General features: G+C 43.7%; 1 protein-coding gene across 6 annotated transcripts in view; it reads left to right on the top strand.

Moving 5' to 3' along the window:
- Positions 1-20,443, top strand: part of GSE1 (Gse1 coiled-coil protein) — a 1,027,427-nt gene that overhangs the window by 65,150 nt on the left and 941,834 nt on the right. The gene's annotated exons all lie outside the window — the stretch shown is intronic.

Below are 20,443 nucleotides of genomic sequence, written 5' to 3'. Positions count from 1 at the left end.
GTATTACAAAAGGAAACTATAATATATTTCACCAAAATTAGGTGCTTAGTATGTCTAAAAAGACCCAATATAGCCACATGGTTAACTATTGGTCGCCTTGGTCATTTCATAACCGTTAATCCAATGCTAAATTAAATTCCGTTCCACCCGGCCACATACCTGAGAAAATGAGTATTGGTGAAGTCACACCATTGATTAGCTGGCAGTTATGATGGGGCCAAAGTAAACCTGTGCTTGTAAATAAAGTTCCCAATTTGTATTATTTTATTTTAAAAGGTTGGGAGTAGTAAAATTGCAGCCAACAATGGTATTTCTCTGAGGGAAGAGTCCTATAACGTAGTATATAAAATATAACAAGCATTTACAATGCAACGGTCTCGGCATTGTTAAAGTTAGAGCTATTGGCATTGCTCATGACATTATTTTTGTTTATGTTTTTGTTTTTAAAACATTTAAAGAAACGCCATTGTCATGAGCAATGCCAATAGCTCTAACTTTAACAATGCCGAGACCGTTGCATTGTAAATGCTTGTTATTTGGGGGAGCTGGTATTTTATAATATTTTCGATGTAGATGCAAACAAAATGCGCTACACGCTTCGTCGCCGTCCGGGGTAGTGGGCTCGGGTCACACGGCTCGGTATTTCCTTTTTCGTTCCTCTTAATTTGAACTTCGCTCCTCACCCACCGGTTGGTGAGGTTCTTTGGCTGGGGCGCAGAGGTGTTCCCCGCGCTCGGCATAGAGCACACGGCAGAAGAACGGGTTGCTGGAGTGTATATATTTATTTGCTTGTCCAACACGATTTTCATCGTCTTCATAATAGAGTTCTTGCCATTTTGTCAGTTCTCATCAGTTTTTTTCTACGATTGGGTGAGCTGCCTTTTGGGGGTAGAGGGGCTAAGTAGAAGTTATCAATCCTTCCGAATAATTTCAAATAGTGCGGCCCCAGAATGTTTGTTGCTTCTTTTCCTTAAAGCAGAAAATGCCCCCCTTCCGCCCCCGGGGTCGTTAATTTGATCTCCGATGTGCCTGTAGGTAAAGTCCGAGCGGCTTGGGTCTGCTCCCTTTGATTCTTTTTCTTTCTTTCTAATAAACGACAGGAGTCCGTCCGGTTTTGTCCCACCCCACATTGGCAAGCAGGTTGAGGATATATAACGAGCCGGAGACTACTAACCTCGTTATATGTAAGCTTGATTCGACACTGGAGATCGGGGGTCCCGAATTCCGACCGAAACGAAGGGGCGTGTTCAGGGCACGTTCCCGAACGCCCGAACCGGACCTTGAGTCTCCACCGCTGACACAGACTTGTTCTTCACACAGGCCTGCCCCCCCCCCTTTTATTGGCTAATTGGACATGCATGAGTGACTTTTAAAAATGTCAGTGTTTGTTTACCCCAAAATACGCCCACCGTGCCGTTTTCGCACCTTCGTGAAATAAACTGTCTATAACAAACACTAGAACAAGCATTTACAAAATCGAGGAAATGTGTCTAGTTTCTCCGTCTAGTGAACCAGGCAGTGTAAAAGAGAAATACAGTCGAGAACAAGAGGAGAAAAGAACAGAGTCGACAGCTTCTGTGTTGTTTGTGTTGATTGTGGAGCCAACTGTCTGTGATGATGTGTTTAATAGAGAGAGCAAGGAGGCAGGGTGGTAGCACAACGTTTTTGTGTGTGTTTTTTAAGGCAAGGCAGCACTCGTACGGTGAAAAACAAGTAAAGAGGGCACCGGAAGACACCACCGCCTTTCTCCGAGGCAGAGCAGAAATGCCTCGGAGAAAGGCAGCGTCCTTTTCGGATTCGGGGGCGTGTTTTGCTGTTGTCTCCTCCCTGAGACTTCTCGCAAAAAACACGCCCCCGATCCGAAAAGGACGGGGCCTAATAGGAATGACTGACCTCTTCTCCAATGGCTGTCCAGCATTCAAGAGGCCAGCCAATGGAGAACAGGGGAGAAGAGGGGCGGGTTCAAGCCCCTCTTCTCCAAGTCATTAAATCTCGGAGCGAGACTGCGCAAGCGCAGCCTTCGCAGCCGAGACCTAAAAACTATAAACTTACAGGTGTGTTCGCTGGCGTGTTTGTTCCCATAGGTGAGTGTCTGTTTGAAATCGGCGTCTATTTAACTGGAAAAGTAGTAGGAATGATAAAGGCCTAACTCCACAGTAATTCAAAATGAAAGTCAGAGCCTAAGTGGGATGCGTCTTCAGTCATATTGCATCTATTGCTTACAGGTTTTGAAACGGTGTGTCCGGGCTAGAGTTTTAGTTTCAGTTTTTGGGAATAAATTCCAATTAAGACATGCAGATCCGGGTGAGATAAGTATTTTTTATTCTTTTTTGGGTAGCTGCAAGAAAAAGGATGGCACAGCCAACACGTGTTTCGCCCCCTAGTCGGCCATCAGGCCTGGGGCTTCCTCAGGGCGGGTTGTGAGGTAATTCAGTATTTAGTGACAAGGGTTTGATAACCCGAAGATTTCTTAAGTCTCGGCTAATGCCAGGTATTGCAGTTTCCAAGGTCGTGATGGTTACCATCTGATGGCCGACTAGGGGGCGAAACACGTGTTGGCTGTGCCATCCTTTTTCTTGCAGCTTAATTGGAATTTATTCCCAAAAACTGAAACTAAAACTCTAGCCCGGACACACCGTTTCAAAACCAGTTTCATTTTAGGGGGAAAGGGGTATCTCCCCCTGTCTCTGGGCAAGAACCATTACTTGAAAGCTTCATGCTTATTAGATGATGAGTAAGGGATGAGGATCTCTTTCCCCTCACACTCTTTCAACATCTATTGCTTACAGCCCTGCAGGCTAATAAACTCACCAACAGAAAGGAGAAACGGGAAGGAATTGTCATCCAATGTTTCAAGAACAAATACAAATTTAAACATTGAAAGTTTTTATTTTTTTTATTTTTAAAGTGTGACTTGGTCAAAAAACGTGCCGTAACCTCAATGAGGATTTGGTTAATTTCTAATTTTGTATTGAGTACACCGGTGTAGCTCATTATAGTGAAGCAGACTTTCATAAGAGAAGGGGGAAATCCTAAATGATGTCACTGAGCCATGTAGAAAAAGGCTGGTACCCCAACGTTCTATAGCAATATATTGAAAGAGAGTCACCTCCGGTGAAGAGTGAGAGCGCACACAATATATGCATACACGAGGCCCATATGTTTGCAATTAAAACAAACCAATCATACCATGTTTCCCCACGTATAGAAAACATATGTAGGGAAGAAGAAAAAAACAATATCCTCTGTCCTTAAGCAAAAAAATATGTACAAGCATATAGTCCTAAGCTCACTTCATTAGTAAACAAACATGGAGCATCAAAAAATACAATTAAATGGTATTTATCTACAAGTATATAAGATAACCCTCACAGACATCTCATCATATGTAGTTTGAGATAGATTAATTCAGACGCAGTCTCTTAATAAACCCTTATAAAGCAGAATAGCAAAATAACTATTACTCAAAGGTAGATAGTCATTCATTCAAAACTACATACAGTTCCCGATCTGTATTTAATCCAAAATCTACTGCCCTCAGTTTAGTAATCCAGGACGTTTCAAGTTTTCTTAATGCTTGTGTCCTCTCTTCACCCCTTGGGTGTTCCTGAGCCAACTCCAAACCATTGAATCTTAAATAAGTCAGTTCTGCGATCCCATGTTGTGTGTTAAAATGATCAGAAAGTTGCTGTTGTGAGTTTTGATGGCACAAATATGTTCCTGGATTCTCTCTTTGGCTGGTCTGATGGTACTTCTTACATTTATACTCTTACATGTTCATATGATGCAATACACTACAAATTTGGTGTTGCAATTTATAAAGGTCCCAATTGTATGTTTGGTGGAAGTGTTGTACTGGAAGCCTTTTGTTTTAGCCAAAGTATATGAGCACGTGTTGCAGTGTCCACATGTACAGAAACCTTCTTGGTTGTGGAGGTAGCCAGTCTAATCTGTTATCATTTCTATTTCATATTCTATCATGTCTTATTTAGAATCAATTTGGGTAAATTCTAAGTTTGGTTCGTTTTGAATAAAGTTTTAATCAACAATTTCTAGTATTTTTGCTGTGCAGTGTTTCAGGATTCCACCAGCACTACCTATTGGCATGGTACACTCAATGAGCAACATGTGTTTCCCAAACACTTACATGTTGGGGAAATGTAAAGTTTCACCCGCCATTGGAAAACTGGTATTGTGTCAAGCTGAAGGGATCTTGAGATATCCTTGGCTTCCTCTGAGGCACTGTGTCCTTCACCAAGCTTCTGTGAACTATCCATCCTTTCAGACTGTGGCTACTATAGTATTATAGTTTACAAAAAATCTGTAAATGTCAGATCCAAAAAACCTAACCAAGGGAATGGGGATTCCGCTGAATGAGCGAAAAACACGACCCCTGTCCAAACAAAAGAAAATTCATTTCTTGAGTCCCCTCACTCACTCAGGGTTGCCCCTAGGTGACATGCTTCATCATTGGGGCCATCACAAACAGCTGCTGCTTGGGGCGTGCTGCGACTTGCGGAACTACTTAGGAGCACTTTTTTGTGAAGAAATGTGTAGTGCAGTGTTCGTGAAGTGGTGAAAGTAATGTTAAAAATACCTAGCTAGTGAGCTAATATTTTATTCTCGCTCCTAGTTGGTATGGATGTTTTTTCGAGCATTCAGCTGAATCCCCATTCCCTTGGATAGGTTTTTTGGATCTGACATTTACAGATTTTTTGTAAACTATATGTGCATTGGAGGGTGAACGTGATCAGTACCTCCATCTCCCCCCTTTTTTGATTGTACTATAGTATTATGCCATTCAACAGTCACCCTGTCCCCTTGTTTTACCAGAAGGTGTGTGTGGAGAAAGGGCAAGGTTGACTTGCCACCTCTCTTCACACTACCAGAAGTTCAAGTTTCAATCCAGGCTCTTCTTTTGAACATTATTGTTGTCTGGTGTGCAAGGACAACTGATTTTATGGAAGCAAACCAAGATTACAACAAGGACACATTAGGTGTGAAGGCTCTGAACATGAAATGTGGTGTCTGACGTCATGAAGCTGGATGACAACCCTTGAGAGGTTAGCTTCTGCTTATAACTCCCATAAGAGTCCACCTGCGCCCCTATCTTCACAAAGGCCACAGCTATCCCCACAGCCTGCTGACAGCACTTGTCTCTGTTCACTGTGACTCAATCATATTTATCACAGATATAATTTAGTCTTCATTGTATGTGACAGTGGCTAAAGGTCTGCTTCTTCTAAAACAGCAAAGAGGCGTGGAAATACTGAAGCACGTTAAAAGGTTACCAGTATGCATTTTCATGTTGTATGTTTATTTTGGGTTAACATGAAAGGGTACTTTTTCAGACTTGGAGATTGAAAATAGTAAGTGAAATCCTGGAATATAATGTTTATTTGTCTGCAGTAAAAAAGAAGAGCATGATAATTAAGGTAGATAGTAAGAAGACTTGTGTCCATAGAAGAGAGAAACTGTTGAAGCTTTTCTCCTCAAGGTGCACCTAACAATTGTCACTGATTGGAAAAAGGCATATTTGCCTTCAATGACCGCCTGTTGATAATCGAATGGAAAGTGGGCCAGGTCCAGTAGAATTATATGATGCTTTGGCTTTTAATGTATAATTATAGATTGCCCACCCTTACCACTTATTTTGTTGCATAATTAGTATTTTGAACAAGAGGTTTGTGCCTTATTTGCAAAGGTAAACTTACACTTTTGGTGTAAATGTACTATATGTTTTGCTATCCACAAACTACGAGTGTAGTTTTACTTGTAGTATTTTTACGACAGAAGAGACTGTCCTCCTATCTTTTGATGTGTGGAGGTGTCCACAGTTGTAGAGATACTACACATAAAACTACACTCATAGTTTGTGAGTAGCAAAAAAATAGTAAACAAACACCAAAAGTGTAAGCCTACCTTTGTGAATAAGGCCCATTGTGTCTAGCTCATAATAATCCGAATAATGTTGTCAGAGACGTGCACATAATGATGCACCATGGGCCTTTTCGGTTGCATAGTTTAGGTAACTCTGCTGCATTACATGGTCCTCCATTTCAGCACAGCCCGAGAGACCCTGACAATGATGAGGCTCTGCAGAGTAATTTGGGGACTGTTATTGTGCGAATGAAACCCATATTTGTTTGGGGCCCAGCAGTGCCTAATTTGTTAAAAAGTAAGTGCCAGGGCCCTTCTCAGAAGTCCACTGCAGCCTGCAGCACACATCACCCCTGCCAGCGCTGCCTATGAAAGTACCGACATAACACCTGACCGTCGTACTCCTACAAGTGTGACAATTCAGACTATTTCAGGCCACGCAAAGCTATAATAGAGTGAGAGGCTAGTATTATTCCTTTTCAATGCGATTTGACTCGATAAACACAATTGATGCACTCATCTCAGATAGCGCCACCAAGTGGTGGACTGTTACTAGAGCCGGTGCTGACAATTAAATGCTGGTGCCGAGCACTGGAAATCAGTAGCTCAATTAAGCACTGGGACTGGCCACAACATATTTTCCATATATCATGGGTCACATATAAGTTTCGTTCTAATACATGTTGTTCAATGAAGCAACCAAACTTTTGAAATGTATATATGTATGGAGAGCGAGAGAGGAAGTGAGAGTACAACGTTAGGTCTGTGGGACACATACTTGTACTGGTGCACACTTGAAATCCAGATGAACATAGATCTCTATGAGAAGAAACATGTGAGTGCTGTCCTATCAATTTGTCAAGTTGTATTACTTCCCTACGGGCATTTAACAACCATATCTATAGTTACAATCTCCGTGGTTACCAGAGAGCAAGGAATAATACAAAATGGCAGATGGAAAGACGAATTTGGGAGACCAGGAATTAAGCTGGTCAGATCACTTGACATGGTAACAAAAACCTTTTTAAATTCCCTTTTACGTGTTTGGGCGTCACTATTCATGATATTGGACAGATTGCAGGGGTCTTTCGCTCATGCAGGCTTCTGTATCTCAGTGGTACATACCTGTTCCACAGGTGGCAGGGGTTCGATGTGCACAACGAACTATGCCTGTTTTAGACTCTACTGTATGTGTGTGTGAATGTAAACTAATGGATGTGTTGTTTCATGTTACGTGAATGATTGACTACATGCATTGGACAGTTTGCAGATAAAGACAGTTCGAGAGCCCTGATTCGTAGTTTGCAAAGAACAAGGTAAACTCCCACAAAGTTAATAAACCATTGCCTTGTTAGTGTGCACCTCTTAGTTGTTGCACAAATGGACAGGTTTTACCCCAGAAAAATGCTTGCAAAGTATTCAAGCAGCATCGTAATGACATTAAAGATACAAAACAGACACTAATCAGTAAAATTCCAACCCCCAGTTTAATAAAAAAAAATATTTATATATATATATATTCATGAACAAACAAGGCCATGGATCACGGAAAATGGATACATTAATTTGTAGAGTTCAAATATCAGCAAGTGTCAGGAAATATCAAAACACCAATGTTAGTCAATGGGCACGGGTGACCCGGTCCCAGGTCCCTTTCATGCTGTGATGGAATGTGGGCCAGATACAGCTTGGCGTCTCACATTCAGTCAATGGTTTTACATTCTGACTTAGAAGAGATTATGGAAGTCAAATTCCTCTAGCGGGGCAAAGCAGGATGCTGTGGATACCAAGTGTTCCGTGAAGATAGCTGCAATGAATTGAGGGTTCCACTGAAGACCAGAGTTTTGGAGTCAAAAGCTCAGAGCAGGGCAAACTTAAAAAATGTAGGCACTGACGTCACATCATTGCTGGGGCTACTTTTCCACCTTTTCCTGCTCTTGAGTTTAATTTTCTGACTAAGAAGAATTTATGGAGCTAGAAGTCCTTCCGTGGGATGAACTATTGCGCCATATCCGTGCAGGGCCTCAGAAGGCCTGAAATGTTCTGTGCAGGTTCCCATTGAAGTGCCTTTTTTCTTATCAAAAAGCTCCATGCTGGATGGACCAGGAAATCCCGAATGCCAAAGTTGTACCTTTCACTTTCTGTTTCTGCACTGTGTCCAAGTTTTCCAGAGGTCACTTTTTGGTAAGTACTACATTTTGTTGGCTGCTGAAGTTCTTTTTCCTAGGCGTTCCTCAAGCTTCCAGACTGCTGCCCACTTCTTCTAGGTGACCAGGTTACATATAGCAGTGAAAGCAAAGTTGGTCACTCTCTTAAACCAGCGACCAGCCACAGTCCAGTCCATGGGTCAGCTGGTTCTTCAGCCTCCCAGATGCCCTTCTCTTCATTTGACCACAGGAGCCAAGCAGGTCTGATCCTTCAGGTAGATGTAAGACCGCAGGTTCTTCGTCTTCTGTTTTTCTCCACGTCCAGTTCTGTTGTGAAGTCTCTGGGGCTGGAGCCTCTTTTATAGTAGCCACTGGCTAGTGACCGGTGATAGGATATCAGCCTCTCATCAGAATTGTCCCATACTTCAGTTCAATCAGCTTTTGCTGCAGTTCTTGTCTTTTTTACTGAACACTATTTCAGAGAAACCTCATATCCCGTGGTGTCTTTGAAAATGGCATGATCCCCGTGCCACTGTATGGAGCGCTCTACGTCACCCAGAACACCCCTTCTCTGCAGAAACACTAACCCTGGTTTTTGGAGCAAGGCCACTTCCTGCAGTGGCCTCCCTTAAAGGCCCGCTCACAACAGAGCCAACCTGCAGGGTTTCTATCTGTGCTTTCGTCAATCTGAGCCTATCCCGCTCCCCTCAATATTTCTTGATAACTGCGAATGGATGTCCAGTAATTGCAATCTCCTTCCTGTGTAACAGAGACCATGTGTTTTCCACAGTTTTTTTGGCACAGCTCAAGGCTCTAGTTACTGTGACTGAAATAGAGAGACCTGCCATTACCAACTTGGTGACTGTCCAAAAGTGTCAGAGATAAACAACTGTCTGATAAATTATGTTTGTGACATATTTACCAAATATTCATGCTCACAAAAGAGTTACAATTTTGGATACATATCCTAGTGGTGCACTGACATGTATGGTGCTTTACAGAGCCAACTGAAAAAAACTAGACTTTTTTTCTCCTAGAGTGCCTTCAAACTTCAGTGTACACAGTGAGCTAGTCCTTTTAATCTTGTCACTATAGAGGCATTCCAATTTCGTAGGCCCAGGCCTCTGAAGCACTATTATAAGTGACTTAGCAGATGTCTATGTAAACCGTTTTGGCAAGGTGAAAACCCCTGTTAGGCCGAAGCCAAAGACATCTTGGGGACATTCAGTAAGCTTCCCTGGGAATGCATTCCGCCTATTGCTTTCCATTGACTTTGTAGTTTGTGACTCACATTTTCTAGCTTTCTATTTGCTGGCTTTTTTTGTTTTAAGCTGTCCAGAGTGAGTTTGCCCCTTTCAAGGAGCAAGGCCTTTTCACACTACCTCTCCTTGTATTCTTCCTCAAGTGCTCCTTTTTGTAAGCATGCCTGTTAATCTGGTTCTTTTATTGTCCATTTGATGTGGATTCAAAGACAGTGGTCAAATGGCAGGCTCTGTCTTCTGAGGGAGCTTGTTGTTTACCTTTCTTTCTCTGACTTCAAAGTGCGAGGATTTATGTGTCAATCTTGCTGGCTACTGGGGTAGGAACATTTTGTTTTTCTAGCACATTTAAGTGAACTGTGCAAGTATTTCAGAATACATCAGAATCAGAAGTGCATAACTTAAGCAAATTTTTTGTTAATGCTGAAGTGTGTTTGAAACAAATACTTTAATATAATCAAAACAATCAATGCACTAGGTGATGCCATTTCCACACAGTATCATTGTGCACTGTGTAGTTATATTAGTAAAACTGTATGTCTGTGCAAATGATGGTTATTTCAATTGAAAATGTGTTGTCTCTAATGGCACTGTCCTACCACAGCATGCATGCTCAAGTCTACCCCACTTCACTCTACTCTGCACCACTCTATGCCACTGCCCTCTACTCTGCACCACTACACTTCACACCACTCTGCGCCACTGCACTCTACGCAACTGCACTGTACATGACTGCATTCATCAGCACTTCACTCTGCTGCACTAGTCTAGGCAACTTGAATCTACTCTGCACAACTCCACTGTATGCCACTTCACTTTATGCCACTGCACTGTATGCCAATGCACTCTACTCCATATCACTCACCTCTACCCACCTGCATTCTATGCCAGTCCACTATATGCCTCTATAATCTACTCTGCACCATTGTACTCTATGCCACTGGCCTCTACATTACTTTACACCATTACACTCTACGCTACTGACTCTAACCTGCACCAATCCATTCTACGCCACTTCACTCTCTCTGAAACAATCTACTCTAAGCCACTCTGCTGCACTCTGCGCCACTCTACTCTATGCCGCTGCACACTTTGCCGCCCTACTTTAAACAACTGCAATCTACACAGCTGTACTTCACACCACTGCATTCTACAAGACTCTACGCTGTAACACTGCACTCTCCGCCACTGAACTCTAGGCCAATCTGCTTTCCACTACTGCACACTATGCCAGTGCATTCTATGTTACACTACTCTGCATCACTGCACTCTACACCACTGCATTCTGCATCACTCCACTCTACGCTACTCCACTCTGTACCACTCTGTGCCACTGCACTCTTTGCCACTCTACTCTGCTCCACTCTACTATTTACCACTCTCATCTATGCCACTGTATTGTACACCACTGAATTAAATGCTGCAATACTCGATGCCAATGCACTCTATGCCAGTCCACTCTACTATACTCTATACCACTGCACTTCTACTCTACTCTGTAGCACACTACTCTACACCACTGCACTTTACTCTGCACCACTGTACTCAACACCACTGCACTCTATGTGACTCTACTCTATGCCACTGCACTCTGTGCCAATGCACTACACACCACTGCACTCTGACACTCTACTCTGCAAAACTGCTTTCTACGCCACTGAAATCTACGCCACTCTACTCTGCACAACTGTATTCTATGCCAAACTACTCTACGCCAATCTGCTCTACATCACTCCACTCTACACCTCTGCATTCTCCAGCACTCGACTCTACACCCAATACAACTGCACTCTATGGCACTATATTCTACTCTGCACCACTTTGTCACTCTACAGCACTGTACTCTATGCTACTCTGCTCTACTCTGTACCACTGCACTCTGCGCCACTGTACTGTACCCTATTTCACTCCGCACCACTCCACTCTACTCTCTTGCACTCTACTTTGCAATACTCTAATCTACGCCACTGCATTCTGTGATGCCACGTTCTACACTGAGGAATTCTATGCCACTGTACTCTACGGCACTGTACTCTGCAACACTCTAGGCTAATGCACTCTACACCAGTCTACTCTATGCCATGCCACTACACTACTATAAGCAACTACACTCCATGCCACTCCAATACACAACACTCTATGCCACTCTCCTCTATGCCACTAACTTTCAGCCATGCTGAACAGCAGCCATGTATTGTACATCATTGATAAAATACATTGATGAAGCCAATGGCTCTTGAATAGGCGAGACCTTTTGGCTTTGCCAATGCTTGTTTTTAGATTTACTGACTACAGATTTTGTCTACAGCATTTCAGGCCTACAATGACCGTCCTGAAGCCATGCCTTCAATGTTACAAGTGGATGCTGTAAGGGCGCACTGTAGCCCACTTGTGCCAGCTGACCTTTGACACTGGTGCCTTTTGTACTATAATATTCTAGCCTTATTGTAGTAGAGCCAGGTGTGACAATTAATCATAACAATTGTTACAATGTTTTAAGGGCAGAGCACATGCAGTCACGGGTGTTTAGACTTAGTCACTTCCTGGTGCCCATAGTCAAATATGCCAGTTCACTTTGATTGGAAAAAATGGTCTGACCACCCAGAAAGATTCAGTTTCCCTTAGGAGGTAACATTGTGCACAGATTCTGAGAAGCCAACATGGCTGACCTTACATAGTAGTGCGGCAGAAACATGTCAATGTTGAAGTTAGGATATTATGGTAAAAGCTCATAGTTAAATACATTTTAATGCATCACACCATTCCAGAAAATTTCAGATCCATAAACCTTACATTGAATAGTTCAGAATAGCTCACTGAAGCTTTCTGTTTAAAAAGAGGAGGTAAGGGAGAGAACTGAGAGGAGAAAGTTTAGGAAAACAGCTTTGAATCTACAGATTTTGTAATACAACTGGTGTTAACAACCCTTGAGTGAGATATGGAAATGATGGACACTAGCGCTGTGATTATTAAAAAAACAAGCATTGGCAAAGCCAATATGTCTAGGCAATGTAAGAGCTATTGGCTTTGTTAATGTATTTTAGCCATGTAGCCCAAGAACACACAATTTTCGAAGGGAAGCCGTGATTTATTTTTATTGTCTGGGTTTGCTTTATTTTTGCTTATTTGCTGATATGTATAAAGCGCATGAAGGCAGCCCATCCTTACGCCGCAGTGAGTGCGTAATCTGTATTCTGCTATCCAGGCAGTGCAACAAATGCCGATGCTCAACTGCCTCAGAGCAACTTACCTTCGTACCATGAGGCACAACAGCTTGGTGAAACTGAGGCAAAATTTTGAGGAAAAAAATGTCTTTGGCCCCTGACAGTGTCTTTCAGAGCACCCCCTCCCAACCAGGCTTAGGAGGTCAGGATATCCTTGCCCTGCCCCCGTATTTCAGGACTGATTCCAGAGTCCTGTTGCTGTGTTAGCAGCCAATCAGATCTCATCTCATCTGTGTCTTAGGTGCTCAAAAAGTTATGAACGGATTTACACCAGATCACAAAAAGCGCACTTTCTGGACCAAGATATAGCTTTCTGATGAATTTGGTGCAATATCGTTCCACAGTTTTTGTGGTTTTGCTGTTCAATTTTGACAGCAACACTGGGCACATAAGTTCTAGTTAGCTCAGTGAACTATAACTGGTTAATTTCTGTGTTGTCTTTTTTTTGTTTAAAATGTTACAACTTAACTTACATTTTCACCTAACTATAAAATGTGTGTTTTTCAGTATATATTTATTACGTACTGGTGGTCGCCAGTAGGTAGTTACAGTTATGACCGATTTTCCATAGGAAGAGCATTTTTTCATTGCCATCGTTTGAAGACTTCTCACATAATTTTCAAAACTAGTTTGCCACTCACTTCAGCTGCTGTCTTGAAGGTTTTGGAGGGATCCACCAAGCAGGGGGCTGAGAAAAAAAAGGGGGGGGGGGGGTCCTGAAAAAAGATTTTCCCTCATGTTAATTTCCTAGGAACTTTAGACATGGCTACGGCCCAAACTGCTGAACAAATTGCACCAAATTTGGCAGAAAGGTAGATGTTGGATCAGGGAAGTGCCTTTTTGTGATTTGGTATAAATCCGATCAGTAGGTGCAGAGTTAGTATAAGAAATTTCTAATTCTATATATAGAGACACAGAGGATCCACAACTCCTCCCGATTTCGTGCTGAGATCTGATTGGCTGCCAACACTTCCAACCAGGAATTGTTGACACTTTAACAATTGTTAAAAAAAAAAAGATAAGGGGGCAGGGTAGAAATACCCTAGGCCCCCTAGGGGGTAAAAAAAAGCAATAAAAAAACCAATTTGGTGAGAGTTGCGCTGGATCTGCAGCTTCTTTAGTAATTATTCCCCTGGTGGGCTGGTCTTGGTGGGCATTTTCATAATGAACGAGGGAGGGCTCACACCCCCCTCCTACCCCCGGGACTTTTTAATGTCCCGGCGACCACTACCTCCCAGGGGCTTATATATTTGAAAAGAGGGGGTGGCTCTTGGACCTCCATGGGGACCACTCACCTCCTCGAGCCCTGGGGACCACCACCTCCCCGGGTCCTGGTACCACCATCTCCCTGGGGCCACATGCCAAAAACAAATCGGGGGCCTCTTGGACCCCCGTGCCTTGGGGACTACCACATCCCTGGGGCTAATGCACGATTATGGGGGATGCCTTTCAGACCCCCGCTGACCCCGGTACCACCACCTCCCCGGGCCATAATACATTTCTAGTGCACGGGCCTTTGGGACCCCAAATGCCCCAGGGACCACCACCTCCCCAGGAGCAAGCTCATTTAAAAGAAATGAGAGGGGGGTCACGCGGCCATCCCTCCCGGGCCGTTCTCGGTTCGGGGACCCCCACCACCCTGGGGCAGGCTCTACAAGAATAACACAGGGGGGGGGCACACTCCCACACCCCTCCACTGGAGCCAAATATGGCTCTGGGGAACACCAGTCCCCAGGGATGGCTCCTGCTATGTCCTGTGGTGCCCAGCCCCAGGGACATAGCTGTTTGTCTGTGGCTTGGCGGGAGCTTTACTGCTCCGGCCAAGCCACAGCGAACATGCCGCTTCCAGCAAGTGAGAGCATTAAAAATGCTCTCACTTGCTGGAAGTGGAGCTGAATTGCTTTCACACACGGAGCTGCCTTTCCAGCAGTTCCCTGTGTGTGAAAGCAATGCCGGCTCCCGTAGAAGGCAGAGAGCGGGCAGGGACTGCGGGGGCCTTCAATCTCCCCCCTCGGTCCCAGTGGAGAGTGGGTGCCCTGGTGGCACCTACTTTAAGATGGCCATGCCACAGGGAATGTGGTCGCTGGGGCTAAATTCATCCCGGGTTAAGGGGCCGCACAGCCCTCTACCCCCATCTCTAAATGGTTGGGCCCTGGGGGATGGGGTTCCTGAGGCTGAAATCAGCCTGGGCAAGGGGTGTGCACAGCCCCCCTCCCCTACTACTAAATAAAAATGTTTGCAAAGGGTTGGCCCCATGTGATGGGGTCCCTGTGTCCAAAATGAGCCCAGGAAAGGGGGCCGCGTGCACCACCCTTCCCTACATAAAAAAACTAAAAACAACACAAGGCTTTCACTTGTACAAAACAAGTGAAATTCAGCAGTTATAGTTACCCGAGCTAACTATAACTTACTCCCCCACAATGCACTGCTTATGACCTCAGATATTACATAATTCGTGACAGGGTCAATGACATCACTGATGACATCACAAATGACATCACTAATGACATCATCAAGTGAGTGTAAGTGTTTTTAAGAGTTTATGTGTATGAGTTTAAACATTTACCCTAGTCTACTACAAAAGTTAAATTAGTATACTAGGTGCACTACCACTGGTGGTCACCAGTAGTTAGTTGTTGTTAGGATCTTGTTTCTATTGAAAAAGCATTTTTTGACTTGTATACATCTTTAGAGCCATCTGACGAATCTTTACAACATTTTCCCAAAAAGTGTCATAGTAAATCTTGTTGTGCATGGGAAGTTTCGGGGTGATTTTTTATGTGGGGACAGAGAATGAGGGGGGTCGAAAAAATATGATTTCCTATGATAATTCCCATAGGAGCTTTGTACATGACTACAGCCCTAACCGCTGGACGGAATTACACCAAATTTTGCAGGAAGTTAGATTAGGGTTTGCAGATCACGCCGGTGTAAATCTGTTCAGTATTTGTTGAAACATTTAAGGGAAAGCTAATTAGGATATCTGGACAGAGCCTAATCACAGATCTCATGGTGAGATCTGATTGGCTGCCAACACTTCAACCAGGAAGTGTTGGCATCCATCTTGGCATCAGCCCAGTCCCACTACACATTTAAAGAAAATAAAAGGGGTCAGGGTAGGAATACCCTGACCCCCTAGGTGTGGCTGCGTGGTCCCTCTGTGACCCAACAGGACCAAAAATCACTTTAAAAAAAGACTCTGCCCCCTTTCTCAACCATTCTGCAAACGTGCCTCTTGACGCACTACTGGTTGGGGGATGAAGTCCCCTTGGCTGCTGGGGGACCACAGTGTGGCTCTTGGAGACTTTGTCTCTGGTTCGCTCACCTTGTCTTGTGGTGTACCTCATGGCTCCTCACTATCACCCACTCTTTTTAATGTTTATGTTGCTGAACTTAATAGATCTTTCGGCTTTGCCGTTGTGTCATATACAGATGACACTCAGATTGTAGTGTCTATCTCATCGGATGCCAATGTGGGAGCTATCAAATTCAAACAATGTATGCTTAACAGAGTTACCCGTATGCAAGACCACTATCTAAAATTGAAATCCGAAAAGATGGAGGTTATTCTTCTTGGTTCTGATCTTTTCTTCTGGAATACCTTTGGTGGCCTTCAACGCATGGCAACCTCCCTTGTCCAGTCCAGAAAGCAAAAACACTTGGAGTGTGGTTTGATGGACAGCTGTGCTTCTCAGATCATATAAATAAGATGACATCTTCCAACTTCCATCTCCTTATGATCCTGAGGTAGGTATTACCTTTAACTCTGGTAGACTTGCAGAAGACGGTTATTGTTGCATTAGTTCTATCTTGAATAGACTATTTTAACACCCTTTGTCCAGGCATAAAGAAACAAGCATTGACAATGCAACAGGTCTCGCCCTCGCTTAAGTTAAAGCAATTCGGTTTGTACTTAGGTGGCTTTTTAGCTTTGCTTTTATTAGTGTTTTTCAAACTTTCATGTACATAAAATGCATATGTATGCATATATGTGTGTATATATATATGTATGCATGTATTTATATTTTTATTTATATAGATATGCAGATGTGTATATATATGTTTATGTATGTATGTAAATATATACACATACATATATAAATGCATATATATATACACACACATATATATAGTATGTGCATATGTGTGCAGGTAGAGGGAGGTAGAGAGGTACAGAGTGAAGGAGAGTAGAGAGTGAGGAGTAGAGAGTGAGGAGTAGAGAGTGAGGAGTAGAGAGTGAGGAGTAGAGAGTGAGGAGTAGAGAGGGAGTAGTAGAGAGTAGTAGAGAGTGAGGAGTAGAGAGGGAGTAGTAGAGAGTAGTAGAGAGTGAGTAGTAGAGCATAGTAGAGAGAGTAGTAGTGAGTAGTAGAGTGAGTAGTAGAGAGTAGAGAGTGAGTAGTAGAGAGTAGTAGAGAAAGAAGCAGAGAGATAGTGGTAGAGAGTAGAGAGTGAGTAGTAGAGAGTGAGTAGTAGAGGGTGAGTAGTAAAGAGTAGTAGTGAGTAGTAAGTAGTAGAGAGTGAGTAGTACATAGTAGTAGAGAGTGAGTAGTAGATAGTAGAGAGTGAGTAGTAGAGTGAGTAGTAGAGAGTAGTAGAGAGTGAGTAGTAGAGAGTATTAGAGAGTGAGTAGTAGAGAGTAGTAGAGAGTGAGTAGTAGAGAGTAGCAGAGAGTAGTAGAGAGTGAGTAGAAGAGAGTAGTAGAGAGTGAGTAGTAGAGAGTGGGTAGTAGAGAGTGAATAGTAGAGGGTAGTAGAGAGAGAGTAGTAAAGGGGGAGTAGTAGAGGGTGAGTAGTAGAGAGAGAGTAGTAGAGTGAGTAGTAGACTGAGTAGTAGAGAGACTAGTAGAGAGTGAGTAGTAGAGAGTAGTAGAGAGTGAGTAGTAGAAAGAGAGGAGTAGAGAGGGAGTAGTAGAGAGTAGTAGAGAATGAGTAGTAGAGAAAGAAGCAGAGCGATAGAGTGGTAGAGAGTAGAGAGTGAGTAGTAGAGAGTGAGTAGTAAAGAGTAGTAGTGAGTAGTAGAGAGTGAATATTACATAGTAGAGAGTGAGTAGTAGATAGTAGAGAGATAGTAGTAGAGAGTGAGTAGTAAAGTGAGTAGTAGAGCGAGTAGTAGAGAGTGAGTAGTAAAGAGTATTAGAGAGTGAGTAGTAGAGAGTATTAGAGAGAGAGTATTAGAGAGAGAGTAGCAGAGAGTAGTAGAGTGAGTAGTAGAGAGTAGTAGAGTGAGTAGTAGAGTGAGTAGTACATTGAGAGTAGTAGAGAGTGAGTAGTAGAGAGTGGGTAGTAGAGCGAGTAGTAGAGAGTGAATAGTAGAGGGTAGTAGAGAGAGAGTAGTAGAGGGGAAGTAGTAGAGGGTGAGTAGTAGAGAGAGAGTAGTAGAGTGAGTAGTAGACTGAGTAGTAGAGAGTAGTAGAGAGACTAGTAGAGAGTGAGTAGTAGAGAGTAGTAGAGAGTGAGTAGTAGAAAGAGAGGAGTAGAGAGTAGTAGAGAGAGTAGAGAGTGAGTAGTAGAGGGTAGTAGAGAGACTACTAGAGCTCCATCATTTGAATGGGCCTGTAAGCGCATGTTGCAGTATTTCGCTCAGAAGGGGGTGGCTGGGAATGAGTTATGAAGGGGGTCTGCCCAGAAAAGCCATGGTTTATAAATGGCTCTGTGACAATGTACATGCAGCCCGCCTCTTCTCTTTAACCCTCGGCATCAGCTATGCTGCCTGAAATAACACAGAATAATTTTGCAACACTCACCAATTTGGATCGTTGCATTCGCTAAATGTACGATGTAAAATAAACTGGGTAACGGTAACACTACAGCTGCTCGTTACAGCGCTTAGAAATGGTAGGGGTGTGGACTGAAGCACTGTAAAGGCAACCTATTGACATTAACAAAGCAGCCCGTGCCTCCCTTGTTCACTGCTAGGCGCTACTAATGAAGCGAGTACACCAGCACACACACACATATAATAATGTTTAAAAATGAAAATCGGGCCATAATAGGACAATATTTAATGAGACCATTACTGTATTTTTTTTGTTTACTAAACTATTTACATCTAGATGTCGAATGCACTCTATTTCCCCACAGCCTAATTAATTTTCTGAGTTAGAAATGCCTGAAGAGAAAGAAAAGGGCACAGTTGTAAGCACGATTTTGCGTCACCTGGCGTGGCAAATAGGCGCATTTCCGGGGCTTTAAATTCAACAGCCAGACTACCATGCGAGCTGCCCTCGCCAGGCCACTTCAAAGCACGTGCATTTAATGCATTGGACCCCAACTGCTGGATCTTGCCAGAAAGGAAGCTGCTTCGCTAAAGGAGTGTGGACAGCCCGGCGCCATCTTTGTCCCTCCTTGCGCGTGAAAGCCGCCATGCGCGCACGTGTGGACATCATATGCGAAGAGTTGCCATGACAATGGCAAGCTTAGCACAAGATGGTGTCGGACAGTCCACAGTCGATAGGGGCACACGGATGCTGTCTGCATTAGACAGATGGCGAGAGCAGCCATCTTTGTCCATGCAGGCGCTTGCATGCAAGCGTTGGGGAGAATCGATTCCAAAAGGTCTCTCTGACGAGAGCAGCGCATGCGCTGCTTTTCGCCAGGCGAGACCTAACAAGTACCAGGTGAAACTTCAGTCACTTCAAAAAGCGGCCACTTGATTGCTTCTTAAAATCCCCAAGTTCAACCCGATTCCAAGGGCATTTGTGACCTCCATTGGTTACCAGTGACCAAGAGAGTTAAATTTCAAGCCCTCTGTATTGTTCATAAGGCCTTGCACACTGGAGGTTCTGCATATTTTCAGCAGTCCTTCTCTTGGAATGTGTCGAATTGTAATCTAAGATCCAGCACTGCTAAATAAGTAGTGGTCCCCAAATAAAGAGATCAAAATGGGGAGGAAGAGGTTTTCCCTTTTTGGCCTGCAGGTTGTGGAATTCCTTGCCTTTTGTTTTGAGATCGCAATCCAGTATCTCTTCTTTCAGCAAATTGTTAAAGACCCGGTTTTTCTCTGTGCATTATCAGTAGATTTATTTTAGTCATCTCCAGCAGGAATGCTCAGTGCTACGACGCCTCCGCAATTGTGAGCTGTATAAAACACGTTTAATGTAATGTCACTGACCTGTTCAAAGACATCATTGTTGACATCACTGATGACATGCTGACTTGTGTCTCACTGATTACTCACAAGAACCTGCCTATAGGTGAAAGCTTTGTTACAGGGCAAAGGTTGTACATAGTAGGGGCTTACTCTTCTAAGGGGCCTTGAGTGTCTAGAGGGAGTGATCTTTGCATGAAATGGTTATGCCTAGACGTGAAGACTGTACGCGGTACAAAAGGGGGTGGTGATGGACGGAGCATCAGAACCAATCAAACACTCACACCCAGTCAACAGATCTGGGTTTGATCCATCACCGTTCTTTAGCCCACTCTGCCACCCCAGTTCAGACATGACCATATGCAAATCAGTCTGACCCTGTGCTTCATGGGAACAGTCCAGCACGAACTGCCAAGCCATGTCTTCCCTGGACCGGAAACAAGCTTCCTAGGACCGGTTTCTGGCATTTCAGCCGTCTTCAGCCAGGCTTGCTTGAATCCAGTGGCAAAGTGAGCAAGGGACTCACGTCTGAGCATACCCTGCCAACTTATGGCGAACAAAGCGGTACAAAAGGGGGTGGTGATGGATGGAGCATCAGAACCAATCAAACACTCACACCCAGTCAACAGATCTGGGTTTGATCCATCACCGTTCTTTAGCCCACTCTGCCACCCCAATTCAGACATGACCATATGCAAATCAGTCTGTCCCTGTGCCTCATGGGAACAGTCCAGCACGAACTGCCAAGCCATGTCTTCCCTGGACCGGAAACAAGCTTCCTAGGACCGTTTTCTGGCATTTCAGCCGTCTTCAGCCAGGCTTGCTTGAATCCAGTGGCAAAGTGAGC

This window comes from Triturus cristatus, chromosome 12 (assembly GCF_964204655.1).
Source record: "Triturus cristatus chromosome 12, aTriCri1.1, whole genome shotgun sequence".
NCBI classification, from domain to species: Eukaryota; Metazoa; Chordata; class Amphibia; order Caudata; family Salamandridae; genus Triturus; species Triturus cristatus.
This window is presented reverse-complemented; position numbering and strand designations above follow the sequence as displayed.